Source organism: Balaenoptera musculus, chromosome X (assembly GCF_009873245.2).
Source record: "Balaenoptera musculus isolate JJ_BM4_2016_0621 chromosome X, mBalMus1.pri.v3, whole genome shotgun sequence".
Lineage (NCBI taxonomy): Eukaryota > Metazoa > Chordata > Mammalia > Artiodactyla > Balaenopteridae > Balaenoptera > Balaenoptera musculus.
The window spans coordinates 78,388,901-78,404,491 of record NC_045806.1 but is presented as its reverse complement, the minus strand read 5'-3'; the positions used below and the strand labels follow the sequence as shown (position 1 = coordinate 78,404,491).

The following is a 15,591-nucleotide window of genomic DNA, read 5'->3' as shown; positions in this document are numbered from 1 at the left end:
ATGAATTTTGAATACTATATTCTGATTTCAAAATTAATTTTTAAAATTAAGACACAATGACAAAACATCAGCTATAATACCATGATCCAGAGATAATCAATGTTTACATTCTGTGTATATATACTTCCTTTCATTCAGTGGGTATAGATACATATACATATGTATTAAATAAAGTTTATATGTGTTCATATACATATATATGTATTATACAAAATTTGAATCACACCATATATAGTTTTTACAATTTTCTTTTTAAATTATTTGTATATTGTAAATATCTCCCATTGTTAAATGTTTTCTTAAAACATTTTTTTAAATGACTGCATAAGATTTTATAATATGCATGTATTATAAGCTATTTAGCCATTCCCTATGTTAGGCATGTAAGTCCTTTCCGATTTTCATCTAGCATAAACAAGACTTAGAGAAATATTCATCTACATCTTTGTGCACAGCTCTGATTATTTATTCACAATAATTTTCTAGAAGTACAAATTAGGGGACAAAGCAATAAGGAAGATTTTTTTCATTTTTTTTATATTGAAGTATAGTTGATTTACAATATTAGTTTCAGGTGTACAACATAGTGATTCAATATTTTTATAGATTATACTCCATTTAAAGTGATTAAAAATAATGTCTATAGTTCCCTGTACTGTGCAATATAGCTTTGTTGCTTATTTATTTTATACATAGTAGCTGTTTCTCTTAATCCCATACTCTGATCTCTCCCCTCACACCTTCCCCCTCCGCACTGGTAACCACTAGTATATTATCGATATCTGTGAGTCTGCTTCTGTTTTGTTATATATATTCATTTTTTTAATTTTTTAGATTCCACATATAAGTGATAATGTACAGTATTTGTCGTTCTCTGATTTATTTCACTAAGCATAATACTCTCTAGGTCCATCCACATTGTTGCAAATGGCAGAATATAATTCATTTTATTACTAATATTCCATTATATATATATATATATATATATATATATATATATATATATATATATATATATATATATATATATATACACAACATCTTCTTTACTCATTCATCTGTTTTTGATGGTCACCTATGTTGCTACCATATCTTGGCTATTGTAAATGATGATGCTATGAACATTAGGGTGCATGTATCTTTTCGAATTAGTGTATTCATTTTCTTCGGATATATACCCAATAGTGGAAATGCTGGATCATATGGTTGTTCTATTTTTAGTTTTTTGAGGAACCTCCATGTTGTGTTCCATAGTGGCTGCACCAATTTACAATCCCAACAACAGTGTACTAGGGTTCCCTTTTTCCACATCCTCGCCAACATTTGTAATTCGCAGACTTCTTGATGAAAGCCATTTTCACAGGTGTGAGGTGATGCCTCACTGCAGTTTTATTTGCCCTTCTCCCATGATTAGCTATGTTCAGCATTTTTTTCATGTGCCTGTTGGCCATCAGTATGTCTTCTTTGGAGAAATGTCCGTCTATTTAGGTCTTCTGCCCATTTTTTAATCAGATTGTTTGGTTTTTTTGATGTTAAGTTGTATGAGCTATGTATATATGTTGGATATTAATTCCTTATCGGTCATATAATTTGAAAATATTTTCTCCCATTCAGTAGGTTGTCTTTTTGTGTTGTTTTATCTCTTTTATTCCTCACAATTATTTTGGTTACATAATGCTATTATTTCATTTTTGGCAAAAGAAAAACCTAGCATGACCAACCATCTTAGTTTGTTCATGACTGTTCCAATTTTAGCACTTAAAATCCAGAATCCCTGGATACCTCTCAGTCACCAGTAAATTGGGATGATTGGTCACCCTAGAATTGAAGGTTGGAGCACTTACGTGATTCACTCAAAGTAGCACACCAGGTAATTGGTGGAGCTGAGATTTAAATCCAGTTCAGACTCCAAAGCCCATATTTTAACTTTGGATACATTCATATGAGCAACGTGGTAATATAAATTACTACAGGAAAACATGCTGGAATAGCTGGCTGACCACGGACAAAATAAAATTAGATCAATACCTAACCCTTTACACTAGAATAAATTATTGATCAATAAACAATTTAAATGTAAACTCTGGATGAAAACATAGATGAATACATGTGTAATCTTGGAGTAAATATGGACATTCTAAACATGACACAAATGCTAGAAACCAGAAATGAAAGAATGAATAAATATGATTGCATTAAAAATACATATCTATAACTTAAAACATCCAACAAAAATTTTTTTCACAAAAGGATAAACGGGGAAAATATTTGCAACATAGATGGTAAATGATTAATGACCTAAATATATAAAAAAACCTCAAAAATTAATAGGAAATATCTAAACTCCATAACAGAAAAATGGGCAAAAGACATTAATAAGCACTTCAAAAAAGAAGTACAAATGGCTAAAAACTCATGAGTAAAACGTCATACCTTTAGTAGTGACAAAATTATGCAAAATAATACAAAATACTATTTTTCCTGAAGCAGATTAACAAAGATTAAAAATAATTAATAATACCTAGTGTTGATGATTGTATGGGGAAAATGGGCCCTCTCATACAAACATGGTAGAAGTATAAAAATAGCAAAACATGTAAAAGCATTTTGACAATATAAATCAGAAGCCTTAAAATGCATATTTTTAATCCAAAAAAATCCCTTTTCAAGACACTATCATAGGGAAATAATTTGACAAATATACAAAACTATATGTACAAAATGCTCATTCTAGCACTGTTTATAATAGCATATAACTTAAAATGACTTAATATCTATCCATTGGTATTAGTTACACAAATTATGGCACATCCTTGTAATGCAATACTATGTAACCATTAAAAATCATTCATTCAATCATCCATTCATCAAATATTTATTGAATGGCAGGCATATTACTAGTTGCTGGGGATACAGTTTTAAAAAAGGCTATATACTTATCCTCCTATATCTACTATCTATGCAGAAAGTAAACAGAAAATAGACAAAAGAACTGTAACCTGCAATAAGAACTTAATGGAGATAAACAAGAGGCTGGGAGAAGTTAGCAGAAGGACTTAGATCCATATTTATTTATATGCAGGGCTTAACTTCCCCCAAGTAGACACGTGTCAAGGATTCAACTACATGGAATATTCAAATTTGTTTCAAGACATGTTTAATATGTGCTATAATCAATCAAGCTCCTTATGATCTCTCTTACAGTCTAGAGAGCAGAGCACACATGCCAGTTAAAAAGTGTCTTTCCAAAAGGGTGGTGAATTCAGAGTCTCTATCCTATAATCAACAGAGATATCACCACCAAACTCTGCCCGAATAGTCAGACCATGTGAACTCTGCTCTCATACAGCTCTCTCTGGACTTCAACATTGACCACCTGCTCAGATTCTTCACCTTTTCTCTCCCTTTATGTTGATCTCTGATTACTTGCAGGGCATCTCCTTCTAGTATATTGAAACATATGAAATTACTGATATTTATCCATTTTGGACCAACCGAAATGACAATTTCATATGATCAACTTCCTATTTAAAAAAAAATCCTCCATGTCAAAATCCTGAAATACTTTTTTTTGGACTCACCAAGACAAATGTCTTGCTCCTCTGCTGCCCACACTGCAGTTGCTACAAATGAGCCATGAGCTGACGTCAGTAATGGACTCCACTTACAACACTAATGTCTCAACTATGTATTTTCTCCTAAATTCTGACATTTAGAATAACATGCTATAATTTTATACTTTATTTCCATCATATCACTTATCTGTTTAGCCATCCTACAAGAGAAGAAAATGGGAGGAAAGGGTATTCAGTTGAATATTATTCAAGAAAGCTCTATCTCTTTCAGCCATTTTTGAGGGGAATACTAGCAAACTTTAATTGTGTGAACTTAAAAGATATTTGCATGACCTCTGCAACAATCTAGAAAATGAAGAAGGTATTCATCAAATTTATTGTACAAACTGTAATATTTATAGAGACTTCAGTATAGCTAGCCACTATTGCTACAAACCTTGGAGTCTGACAAGTTCAAATCCATGAACAAATTTTTGAGTTAGTGTCCTCACTTGTAAAGTAAGGGTAAGAATAGGACCTGCCTCATAGGATTATTAGGATAATTAAATGAGATAACACATATAAAATGTACTTAATACAGGCAGACACATAATAAATGCTCAACTAAAAGTAGTTTTCTAGCCTCTTAAAAAAACATTTTTTATTCTTTAGCCTAATTCCCTAATTATAAGATAGAACCTAGACACCAGAATTGCAAAATGGGCAGCATTTTGCAATTTGGGGTGGGAAAAAAAGCATAGAAAATTCTTTGCTCTAAATTCTCCATGAAGGGGCCCAGTGATTCCGCATTTGGCCAATGCTTCTACTTGCTTTTCAATCCTAGTGAAAGTGAATTACACAGCCAATTTAAGTAAAGACTGAATGACAGAGCAGAAGAGAGTTTCCCCACCCCCAATTGCATTATTTTCTCTGTGCAAAGGAGAAACATTTAGCGTTATTCTTAGTGAAATATATATCACAGTTTATAAATTGACCTTGTAAGATTTTTAAAAGTGCACCCTCCCCATTAGGTCTTGAAAATATAGAGTGGATATACCTATAATTTAAGCCACTACACTTGGGCTTACCACAGCTCAAGTAACTTTTCCTGGCTAGCAGGTAAAACAGCTACTGAATGTCAGGGGCCAGAGATTCAGGCTTGGGTCATCCTCAGCTAAGGTGAAGCAGATGCCCAGCGGCTGTCTAAAGCAGCTCAGTAGCCAAATGAGGGTGAACCAGCATAGCAAACAAAGGACAAAACTTGAAGTTTTCTAAGATTCCAAGATGTCAATCTCTAAGCCAGGTCAGCAAACTCTCTGAACTCTGGGAAGTTTTTCCTTGAAAAGACTCTCAAGCATTTGTTCCAAAGTTTTAAGGGCCGGCATAGCCAGTGGCACCTGCACCTGGCAAGGACCCATCCTTCAAGGTGTGCCAAAGGCCTACTCTGAACACTTTGGGCACCAGAATGTTAACTGCAATTATCATGTTAGAAACCTCTTTCTTAATATTGGATTGACTTCTTCAAAAAGACAGAAAAATTATATTTGCCTAAGTCTAGATCCTGTCAAGATTCTACTTTTCTTTTCTCAACTAATTCTGAAATTATTCCCCCATGCAGACAACAAGTCAATAAAGCCCAGTAGAAAAGATACTATGCCTCGGAGATCAGATCCCACTTCAGCACTTACAAGGCATAAGACATTGGGCAAGTTGCCTTAGTTAAAAAAATCTGTAAAGTAAATATAATAACATACCTACTTCGTAGGGTTATTGTGACCATTAATATGTAACTTGATAGAGTGCTTAGCCTATACAACTCTGCTTAAAAAATATTGGTTCTTTTATTATTTTTAAATTACGTTTTATTATACTTGATCCCAACCAGATCCTCTCTTCTGTTAACCAGCTCCGCATCATTCCTTGTTGTTTTTTGGCTGAATCCTACTACAGTCCATGTTGGTTACAATCAGCAGAGAACTCTATGCACAGCTGCTCAAAGGATAGGGTCTTCATTAATTGTTTCTACCACTCTGGCCATTTATGTCCTCATTAGCTATTGCACAGATTCATATATTGCTGGAACTTAAGGTGGGGATGTGGCTCCCTTCCAATCAGCACTCTGAAAAAAAAAAAGCCAGCTGCTATTCAGAAAAACCTTTTCTCTCTCTCATCTCCAGGCTAAATGGAAAGAGGAGTTTAATAGTTTGCCCTGTCTTTGGCTGTATGCCACCCAAAAGCATTCAACCATTACTAAATTAAAAATGACTTCATGGTGCTCATTTCAGCAGCATATACACTGTAATTGGAATGATTCAGAGAATATTAACATGGCCTCTGCACAAGGATGACATACCAACTCATGAAGCATTTCATAATTTTAAAACAGGCACTTTCATATATTGTGCTGAAAGTGAAAATGATAAAACCCCTATAACAGTGAATCCAGCAATATCTTCCCAAATTGCAAATGTATTTACCCCTTGATCCAGCAATCCTGAGTTTAGAAATCTATCCTTCACATATATGAAATGATGTATTTACATCGCAGACAGAACAAATTAGGATGTTCTCTATACATTGATATAGAGAAATATTCAAAATATGTAATAAAAAATACTATTTCGAGATATGGAACAGATTAACTTTTGTATAAGAAAGGGGCCTGAGAATATATATTTACGTTTGCTTGTACTTGCATAAAGAAACAGAATAAACTAATAAAAATAATTACCTATAGTATGGATAGAAAATTATAGCCAGCAGGACTGCTGCCTATTTTTAGAAATAAAATTTTGTTGGAACACAGCCATACCATTTGTTTCTGTATTGTCTATGGCTGCTTTTGCACTGCAATGGCAGAACTGAGTAATTGCAACAGAGTCCACATGGCTTGCAAGCCTGAAATATTTATTACTTGAGCCTTTACGGAAAAAGTTTGCCAACTCCTGACTATAGGGTAGTGGGAATGGATAGGAACAGGGATGGAAGTAAGGCTTCTCAATGTACACACTCTTTTATATGTCTTTGGTTTTTGAACTTTTGAATGAATGTATTGCCTTTTTATAAAAATAAAATAAAAACAAAACCAATGAAATCTTGTTTGAATGTTCTGGGTAGGAAACAGACAACAATAAACCTAGAGCAGGGATTTGTGTTTGGGCTTTGAGCAGCCCAAACAAATTTCTTAACAAATATTTGTGAAATTAAAAAATAATCAACTTAGAAAGTTCATTTAAAATGAAAAAATTACATTATGGTTACTCCCTGTGTTGCACTCTCAAAAATCACCCACGTATACAATAGCCTGAAGTGTTCTTGTTTGGCTACTTCATACACATACATGGAGCCTACTAAGAGCCAGGCACTGTGCTAGGCAGGTAGTGAGAATTATATTTGTTGATATTATGGTTAGACGCTTTTAATCTAATATATATTGAGCTCTTATTCTGTGTTACATGCTGTTTTCAGTGCTTTATATACATCATCTCATTTAATCCTCACAAAATCCCAAATTTATAACTTCAGCCCAGTCTTCTTTCCTGAAGTCCAGACTCACATAGCCAACTGCCTACTCAGCTTCTCCATTTGGCTGTCTAATAGACATCTCAGACTCAATTCCCCCAAAAGCGAACTGGATATTTCTTCCCACAATGTAACTGCTCCATCCACAGCTTTCTATATCTCATTGGACGGCAATTTCATCCTTCCGGTTGCTCAAGCTGAAACACTGAGTCTTCCTTTAACCTCTCTCTTCCTCTCATATGACACATCTCATTCTCCACCTCTAAAATTATCTAGAATCTGACAACATCTCATCATATCCACTACCATCACCCTGTTCTGATGCTCTGGGCCATCATCATCTCACACCCAGCTTTGTCACTGATTTCCTTGTTTTTCCTCTTGCCCCTTTACAATCTATGTCCAACATAGCAGCCAGACTTATCCCTTTAAATGTAAGGTTAGTCATATCACTCCTCTTCTCAGTACCTGATAATGTCTCCCTTTTTCATTCCCAGTAGAGGCCATTATCCAAGCCTCTATTCATCTGAGGCCTACTCTGACCATACTCTTTAAAATAAAAATTCTGTCCTCTCAATTCCTACCCCGACTACTCCTCCCCTTACTGTGTTCTATAATTTATTTTTCTGTATCATTTTCCTCTTTTAACCCTATATCATTTCTTTATGTATGTCTTTTTGTTTATTGTCTGTCTTTGTGGTAAAAAGTAGACTCTCGAATATTTGTTGAATTAATAAACAATTTCTTGGGATGTAGGGATTATTTCTTCCTCCATTGTACAGAAGAGGAAAAAAGGCTCAGACAGGTTAACTGATTTGCTCAGAAAATTAATCAGGGACAGGGCAAGGAATGAAACCCAGATACCTCAGACCCTAAAGTTCATAGTCTTAACCACGCAACAACTTCCTGCAATTTATGGTTTAATGCAGGCTATGCCCACCTGTGTGTATATTGCTCAGGCACAAGGGTACCTGCAAAGCAAGATCAGCAGTTGTCATGGAACTGGAATATAGCTCTCCAGAGAATAAAGCAAGCAAATGAGAAAAACACATGGGTGATAAAATGGTGCCATTCACGTTGACAGCTTCTGATATAGCCTTACCTGGATAATGGCAAAGAGCCATACTTGAAGGGTTTTACCATCAACCTACATTTTCTTCTTCACTTACTCTGCACAATCGTGTTAATGATACTTAGGCCAAGTCAAATAAAACATTTCCAACTGCCTGAGTTACAGAGTCATTTCATGAGTAAATATCCATTAACGTTTCATGCCAAGGCATGGTAGGATTGTTTAGGCAGAGTCCTTTGGGTGAAAGAGCCCCAGGAAGTAGAAACCTTTGTCAAAATGTGAATTGTGACTAAGCCTTCAGTATCTCCTCTTCAGGTGGGCTTCAACTTCTAATGCAGCCTAAGGGGCAGAGAGTGTACTGAAAGAATTCACAAATTTTCCACAGAATTCCTGTGACCTAGTAATTCTGCTCTCTTACAAATGCCTACTAAATGTTTTATTTTGCTTAGTGAAAGCATTTAGAGGATGGTGGCACTCAGAATATGCTTATAGCGCAGTTCCTCCTGGGATAGGGGAATGGTGGGCTCTGGGGGAATTTGCCTTTCCCAGTTCCATGTAATTTGTCATTGTCTGCTCAATGCCCAGTGGGAGTAAACTAGGTTAGAGCCTTTTAAACTGGGCCCTAGGGCCCCTAAGAAGCTTACTAAATTCCGCGTAATATTTTACAGGTAAACTTTAGACCTCAGATCCTTTCGTAAAAGTGCTGATTTTTTAAAATATCTTTTTGTGATTGCTGATTCTGTATCCAGTTGTTCCCTTTTCTCAAAATTATAGTCTTTTCTTTTCTCTGTAGTGTAAGAAAGAGAATACAGTGGCTTAGAAAACTGATTCTAGAGCCAGAATGCTCAGATTCAAATCCTGACTCAGTCATTCACTATGAGTTCTTAGGCTTGTTAGTTAACCTCATTAATCTGTTCACTCATTGGTAAAATGGGCTATTTTGAGAAATCAATGGGATCAAATTCGCAATTAATATTGTAATGTATGCAAATGTTTAGTATGATACTGACATATAGTACTCTTATTTTTATATGCTCCCAAGTATGAGATTATATAAAGGACTCAGAGTCTGCAAGACTGGTTCTGGAATCCCAGCTTTGCCATGGACCACTGTAGAACTTTAAGTTAAGCAACTTTATTTCCTCCCACCAAATTTTTTTCATCATGAAATGAAAGGATTGAATTAAGTAATCTGAAGTTTCTTCTAGTTCTAACATTGAATAATGTTCTATAATATTCTATAATAAGGACCAATCCAGAAAAATGTTATAAGGTAGTTTTCAATTCTAGGCCTAAAATATTTAACTTCATAAGTAATAATGTGAAAAGAAAATTTTCATTATAAAACACGTAAGATCTATTCCTAATTTTACTCCCTTAATATTTGCCTTCTTATTGCAGATTACACCCCCCCCCCCCGAAATGTCTCATTTTTGCAAACTAGCATGTATTTTGTTTCATGACAATTTGCTTCCTATAAAGAAATTACATTATCAAACTTTACCACTCATAGTTCAACACATTTTCCTCTTTAATATAAAGGTTATTTTACTTCAGAAAAGTACAAATCTTTTAATTAGAAAACAATTGAATGATGTCTTATATTGTCTCATGGGGATAAAGAATTTCCCATTTATCAAGTACTTGGGGAGAAATCACAGTTGGGTTGAGGCAGTGCTCATTTCACTTAGTGAAATTAACCTGATCCAACTAGAAACAGAAATGGGGAGAAGACTGTCCTTCTACGTAGATCTAAATGTCCAAACGATTCAGAACTGGTCAGCTTAAAGAATGAAAATCTGTGTATTACTTAGTTTTGCTGTGGTAACAAATGACTCAAGAATCTCAGTGGTTTGTAATGACAAAGGTTTATTTCTTGCTTGTGTTACATGTTAGTTGCAGGTTGGCGGCAATGCTGTGCTGCCTCATGTGACTTATTCCAGGATCCAGGCTGAGGAGTAGCTCCCAATCTGGACCTACTACTCTCTGGCAGGGGGAAGGCAAGAGAGCTTATAAAACCACCTGATGGCTCTTGGAGCTTTTCCTTAGGACTGGCATACTGTCTGTTGTGATCGTATTTGTTTAGCCAAAACAAATCATATGGCCAAACCTGAAGTCAGCAGGACAAGGACATATACTTCCTGCACAGAAAGGTATTGCAAGTCACATGGAAAGGAGTGAGGATACAAACTCCTCTTACAAGGAAAGGGCCAGGGAGTAATTAGGAATAATGATACTATCACCATCTGCTTTCTGAGTCAGAAATGTTTATTTTTCTTTCTTCTACATGCAAAATAGACTGGTAAATCTGGTTCATGTTTCTCTTTGCTAGTTTGGTAAACTCCATGAGGACAAGGCTATGTCTACCTTACTAATGTATCCTTAGTGTTGTGCTTGAAACATAGTAGCTGCTCAAAAATATTGTTTAATTAATGAACGAAGGAATAAACTGAAATAGCCTGAATGAATAGCATATTTCCTTTTTGTTTGGAAGGGGACAGGGAAAGTACCCATGAATTGATGACAGGCTCCATAAAGCTGAAGCAGGGCTCAGAAGTGGATTTAATGACCTGGGCCTATGAAAGACACTAGGTTTTTCTCTGAGCTGACACGACTGTGTTCTGTAGAACTGGGGAGAAATCAATCTGATTAAAATGAAGCTTATGGTTTGTAGTGCTATTTAGAGCTGATTAATGATGAACTCCTCTCATCGGAAATGTAATACCCTGACGTTCTTTCCTGCTTTGCAAATAAGTTTCCATGTAGCCGGCTGACATCTCCTTAACAAACCCAGAAGACAGAAAGCTTTCTTGGCCAACTTGCCCCTCATTAAACTTCAGTACCCACCCACTCACAAAGAAATCTTTGAAATTAGTGCATGAGAGTTTTCTATTTTGATTGCTTGATGCTATTCGGGAGAAAAATAAGATTTTATCCACAAGATGAAAAGAAACTGCCATTATTTCAAGAGAAACACTGTCTTTGTGATACCTTGAATTTTAAGGCATTTTCCTCCCACTTTTTTCTGAGCTTTTGAATATGTATGAATCATCAATATATCCAGGGAGGCAGGAATCACCATCACCTTTGTAATGATGATAATGCCAAGGGAGACAAAATGACTTGCTGATGGCAGAGTGAGTCAGCGAGTCAGCAGCTGAGTCAGAAGCAAAGCCCTGGTTTCCTAATTAGCAGGCTGGAGGTCTTAATGCCCAGGCTTCTGTCTTCATCTCATGTCCCCTGGCACTGCTGGGGCAGCTTGGAGGGGTGATATTATTATTCTGCTTTGTTGCAGCTCTGGTGGGTTCCTTCTGCCTCAATGTATTTGCTAACAAAAATTACACATTAGTAATCCTGAAAACTAGCAAAAGAGAGGGTGGGAATGAAGTCATGCAGATGCATATTCATATATCATTTGCCATGTCATTATAGCTCCTTTGAGTACACAAATTCTGACGGCAGCACATAGCCAGAGCACGTACTCTGCAAATGCCATGTAGCCTGAAAAGTCAGTGTGTGAGGGCAAGAGAAACAGAGAGCTCCGAAATGTTAGTTCATTTCCTTCCCACTTTTTTTAAAAACTTCTCTCTCTCTTTATACATGAGGACAGTTGAAACACAAAGAAGGTTTGCTGCTGGCCATTTTGACCAAGCCAGAAATGCACTTCTCCTATTATTATGCTATAATAATTAGTTCATTCCCATTACACCCCTTGGCTGTTCAATCCTGAATGAAGGAAGGAAAATTTGTAGTGGAAAATAGGAGGCTCTTTTTGCATTCTTATTACAGAGCAGAAAAATGAGTGTCATGTTTCCTCCATCATCAATTTCTTTCTCTCTACTGGATCTTTCCTGCCAATAATTAAACATATGTTATTTCAAAAGAAGGAAGGAAGGAACTAATGAACGAACGATCTTGACCCCACTTCCTACTCCAACTATGCCTAATTTTTCTCTTTCATTTTACAGCAAAACTCCTCAAAAGTGTGAGCTATACCAGCTGTTTCCAGTTTCTTCTCATTTTATCTTGAGCCCATTTCAAGCAGGCTTTGCTAAGATCTGTTCATTAAATTGACTGTGTCACAGTTACTAATAAGCTCCATATTGCTAAATTCAGTGAGTGATCAATATTCAGTGTTTGGTCATCTTAATTGACCTTTCTGCAGCATTTGACACAGTTGGTGGTCCTTCTTCCTCTAAATACTGTTTTTTGATTTGTTTCCAAGATGTCTTACACTTTTAGTTTTCTTCCTACCTCATTGCCCACTCCTTCTCAGTCTCCTTTGCTTACTTTTCCTTATCACCCAGATATTAAAACACTGACATGCTAAAGGGTTCAGTACTTGGTCTTCTTCTCCCTTCTAAACTCGTATCTTTAAAAATGTTCCATATTGAATAACTCCCACATGAATTACCTCCAGCCCAGACATCTCCTCTGAAATTTCAGGCTAATATTGTTAATTGCAATGCCATTCTTCTAGTTTCTTAGACCAAATCCTTAGAGTGATTTTTACTCTGTTTCTTTCACACACTAAATCCAAATCCATCAGCAAGCAAATCCTTTCAGCTCTACCTTCAAAATATAGCATATCCGGAATCTTACCATCTTTCATCACCTCCACACTGCCAGTACTCTGGTCCTTCATTATTGATATAGCATCCTAACTGATCTTCCTGCTTCCACCTTTGTTTTCTTTCAGTCTCTTCTCAGCACAGCAGTGAGAATAACCCTGTCAAGACTGAAGCCAGCTCATGTCATGGCCCTGCTTCAGAGTCTTCCAGTGAAAGGGGGGAAATTTTTTAAACGTTTTGAAAGGCTTCTAATATTACTCCAAGTAAAAGCCAAGGTAAATTGATACAGGGTCTAGCCTCCCATTACCTAATATCATCTCTTACTACTCTTCCCACTGCTCACTCTACTCCAACTGTTCCCAAAAATGTGCACCAGATATGGATCTGCCTAATGGCTTTGCACTTATCATTTTCTCTACCTGGGAAACTCTTCATCCAAATATCTACATGATTCGCCCCCATACTACATCTGTGTCTTTATTCAACAGTTAACTTCTCACAATGGAATATTACTACTATCAAAAAGAATGAAATACTGCCATTTGCAGCAACATGGGTGGACCTAGAGATTATCATACTAAGTGAAGTCAGACAGAGAAAGACAAATATTATATATCGCTTATATGTAGAATCTAAAACATAATACAAATGAGTCTATATACAAAACAGAAACGAACTCACAGACATAGAAAACAAACTTATGCTTATCAAAGGAGAAAGGGAGGGAGTGGAGGGATAAATTAGGAGTATGGGATTAACAGATACAAACAACTATACATAAAGTAGATAAGCAACAAGAGTTTACTGTATATCACAGGGAACTATACTCAATATCTTATAATAATCTATAACAGAAAATAATCTGAAAGAAAAATATATATATATATATAAAACCGAATCACTTGGCTGTATACCTGAAACTAACACAATATTGTAAATCAACTATAATTCAACTGAAAAAAAATTAAAAAAACAACTTCTCAGTGAGGCCTTCTCTGGCTACCTGATATAAAATTTTTTAATTTCCTTTTTCTCTTTGTACTTATTACCACCTAGAATATTATATGTTTTATTTTTATGTTATTTTCTGTCTTTCTCCACTAGTCTCAAAGAGATAGAGATATTGCTTTTGTTTTGTTTCCTGCTGGCACATAAAACTTTATTCACGCTAGTGAACGAGTGACTGGATGAATGAATGAATTTGGTGGTAATAACAAACTAATATTTTATGTAGGTAGCAATTAGCTCCTACTGAATAATTAACCATCCCCAAATTTAATGATTTAAAACAACAACTATCTGGCTTATGATTTTATGGATCAATAATTTTGTCTGAACTCAAGCTAGACAGTTCTTCTGGTCTTGGCTGGTCTAACTAATGCATTTTAGTCAGCTGCAAGTCAGCTAAGGAGTTTTCCTTCTTAGACTTAGCTCGCTGTCAGCAAAGAAAACATTGGCAACTAAGCCACATGCCTGTCATCATTGAGAAGGCTATTCCGAACTGTTCACCTGGGACCCGGACAGGGTTCTGAGAGAGAGCAAAGTGTGCAAGGTCTCTTAAGACCTAGGCTAGGAACAGCCACAACATCATTTCAGCCACATTCTATTGATCGAAGAAAGTACAAGAATAGCCCAGATTCAAGGAGTGGGTAAATAAAATCCTCCTTTTAATGGAAGGAGTTACAAAATCACATTGCAAAGAGACATGGATACGGGGAGGGGGGTGATTTCAGCCATTTTTGCAAACAATCTAAAACTGTAGGCTACCAGAGAAGATCAGAAATCCTGTCCAGAGAGCTTTCTGAAACAGAAACAGATGACCAACTCAACTGAGTGGTTCAGCCTAAAACAAGAATTAATAATCTCTCAGTATCCATGTATCTTTCAACAAGATCAACCTTTCTATTTAAGTAATCTATCTTCCACTTTTTACGTCATTTACGACTCAGGATCGATATTGTGAAACAGCGTAATAGAAAAGAATAAGAACAGTGATTTTTAACACTGAGTATTCCATTTTTAGATTCATTTCTTTCTGTACACATTTATGTGGGAGACAATTCTCCATGGGTCTCTCATGTTTCTACAAGTCTTCTGAGCACTGTAAGTTTTCATTCTGGACCATCTTTTCAAGTGCATTTATATAGCAAATGGCTTTGGAAGATAAAGATACTGACTCCTTCCAGAGCAAAGAGCAGGTTTGTTTACTCTCCAGTGTAATAAAGATATTATCTCCTTCTAGGAGATATTGGAGATATTATCTCCTTCAGTCAGGTTTGTTTACAGCCCACTGTAAAAGATTCTGGTTCCCTGAACTCAGTGTTCTTCAACTGTGACATAAACACACTACATGTACAGAATTCACCTAGGACCACTCCATATTGCCCCCATGGAACTTGAGGGCAAGAGGAACTGACGTGAGCATGAAGATCATACTGGCTACTGTGCTGTGAAAAATAAAGTCCTTCGAATCTGACCCAGTAGTCTTTTTGTTTTCTGCCAGTATCCATGAAATGTAGCAAGCTAACTGGTTAGCTTGCAAGTATTGTAAAAAAAAAAATCCCAGAACTTTCACAGTTCTTAATTTTTAAAAAATAATTTGCATTCTTTAAATAATTATACATTTAAATCATATGGGCACACACCAGGTTGTTTACAAATATGGTGAACATAAAAACATCATCACTTTTCTTTGAGTCTCTACAGTATAATCTATTATGGTTTGGCTACTTACGGGAACAAATATCTTACATGAAAGTGAACTGTTCTAGATTTTATTCTGCATGTAGTTTACTCTCCAAAATAATGTGCACTTTTTAAAATCACAAAGTTCCACAAAAGTAAAACTTCTTGTTTAAAAAAAATGCCATTT

At 35.8% G+C, this 15,591-nt stretch overlaps 1 non-coding gene across 1 annotated transcript; it reads left to right on the top strand.

Moving 5' to 3' along the window:
- The first annotated feature begins 5,826 nt into the window (after positions 1–5,826).
- On the top strand, positions 5,827–5,933 carry LOC118889302. The gene has a single exon (XR_005018450.1). It is a non-coding gene; the product is annotated as a U6 spliceosomal RNA (small nuclear RNA).
- Positions 5,934–15,591: the final 9,658 nt, after the last annotated feature.